General features: G+C 47.3%; 1 long non-coding RNA gene across 1 annotated transcript; it reads right to left on the bottom strand.

Annotated features, from left to right (window-relative positions):
- Positions 1-320: 320 nt before the first annotated feature.
- On the bottom strand, positions 321-1,970 carry LOC113489174. Its single transcript, XR_003400010.1, has 3 exons — positions 1,376-1,970; positions 693-786; positions 321-535 (listed from the first exon to the last, which is right to left on the bottom strand). It is a non-coding gene; the product is annotated as an uncharacterized LOC113489174 (long non-coding RNA).
- Positions 1,971-1,976: the final 6 nt, after the last annotated feature.

Here is a 1,976-nt window from a genome sequence, read left to right as displayed (position 1 = left end):
AAAAAAAAAAAAAAAAAAAAAAAAAAAAAAAAAAAAAAAAAAAAGGAAGTAGTCCATCTTAACAGGCCGTTAATGCTGCAACTTGGAAGTGAAACCCAAATTCTGCCCCTTAACACCGGCTGAAGGGAATGTGCAGCCTTCCGTCGTGGTGAGAAGAGTTCAAGGAGCAGGCTGTGGGTACTCACCAGCACGGCAATAACCAGGTCCCGAAGTCCGTTAAACCAGCTTTTTGGTGTTCTGGGTTTTATAAAGCAGGGACATGGTGCTGACAATAACACTGTGGTCCTGCCTACAACTTAACTTGCACTAATTGCATTTAATTCATTAGCTTTATTTTCTGAGGATATACTTACACAGCTGGTCAGAATATCCTGGTTAGTCTCGTGTCACAAATGGCATTTTGTTAAAAAAATTTTTAAAAATTAATAATAATAAAAAAGGAGAATCTGCAGCATGGTGAGCCCTGCAGAAGGAAGAGGTTTTACAGCAGTTGACAATGAGGCCATGGACGAAAAGCTGGTGGCATTGGGTCCATCTGCAACACACCAAACCCTGGCTGTTAGGATCAAGCCCTTCACGTTCGCTCCTAACCTGCTCCCACTCTAACAACCTGGGTAGGTGTAAGGCACCCAGCTTGAGGGAAGCATAGCCCTGATTAGTTTGGTAAGGTCAACTTGAAATTAAATCTTCACCTGTCATGTGTGTGTGAAGACATACACAACGATAAACCTCCCAGCTTTGGAAATACGGCAGTTCATAAAAATACAAAGCTTCAGAGTTCAGGACCTAATAAAGCAATGTGGGAGACAAAAATTGTCAGCAGCCATAACGACAAAGCATCTTCTTCAAAAAGATGAACACCAAATGCATAAACGTGAAATAATCCTGTTTTTTAACTGGAAGAGTCCACATTTGACAGCACAATCTGTATTATACCAGAAGGCTCCAAAATCTCACTGTTTTACATCAAAACCAAGTCCCGTTAATACCAGGGGATAAGCCAGCATTATCTGCCTTTTGCAGAGGGAAGAAAGCGTGGCTGAGGCACTTGTTTAAAGAAACTAGCCAGTAACGCAACCAGGAATTCAACCCAGGCTCACTGGCTGCCCCAAGCCTCGCTGCTCATTAGGGAACCGAGCACAGAGGCGGCTGCCAGCTCAAAACCTCCCCAGCACTGAGGTGGTTTGTTGTTTTTTTTTTTAAAGTAAACATTTTTCTTTTTAAAAACCAGGCCTTTTTTCCTCAACTTCACACAGGAAAAAAAAACCCAGTTATTTCCACCGCCCCACAGCCCTCACTTCCACCAGCCAGAGGAGTGGCATTTATAACTCAAAGACAAGGTTCGCTCCAGTTTATTATCAGCTTGAAAAGTTACCCCTTCGGCCCTGGCAACAGGCAAACGCTTTTGTTTTTAAATCTCTCCAAGCACCAGAGCAGTAATTGCTGCCTCTATAGACGGCAGCAGAGGAGGGGAGGCCATATTAACTGCGATCCACTGGATCCAGCCAGAGAGAACACCTCCGGGAATCCGGCCGTGGTTTGGCTGAAATGTGTGAAACAAAGGATTAAATTCAAGGGATTATTTTTCCCCCCCTCGACGCGGTGTATTAAAAGGGTGTCGTGCCAATCGCACGGCGAACAACAAGCAGTTTTCACCCTTCCAGGAAACACGTTTCCTAATCCAAATTCCACTTCCAATCTAGAACTGCGCTGTTCCTCCCCACTTCGCTCCTACCGGGGGTCTCTCAGACACCGCCCCAGCAGGGACCTCGGGCTGCTGCTATCGAGCAACGTTCGAGCACTGTTTAACAAGAGTTTCGCCAGAAAATTACTCCCCCAGCCCCCACCCAGCGGCCGGAGCCGAGGCGCCGCTTCCAAGCAGAGCCACGACGTGAAGACCCGCGGAGCCCGAAGCGGGGAGGGCCGGGCCGGACCCTCCGCCGCCCCACCGCGCACTCAGACCCCGGGAGGAGGCC

The sequence above is a fragment of the Athene cunicularia genome (assembly GCF_003259725.1).
Source record: "Athene cunicularia isolate RWA chromosome 27 unlocalized genomic scaffold, athCun1 chr27_part1, whole genome shotgun sequence".
Classification (NCBI taxonomy): Eukaryota; Metazoa; Chordata; class Aves; order Strigiformes; family Strigidae; genus Athene; species Athene cunicularia.
The sequence above is the reverse complement of the archived record's forward strand: the minus strand, read 5'-3'. Positions and strand labels throughout refer to the sequence as shown.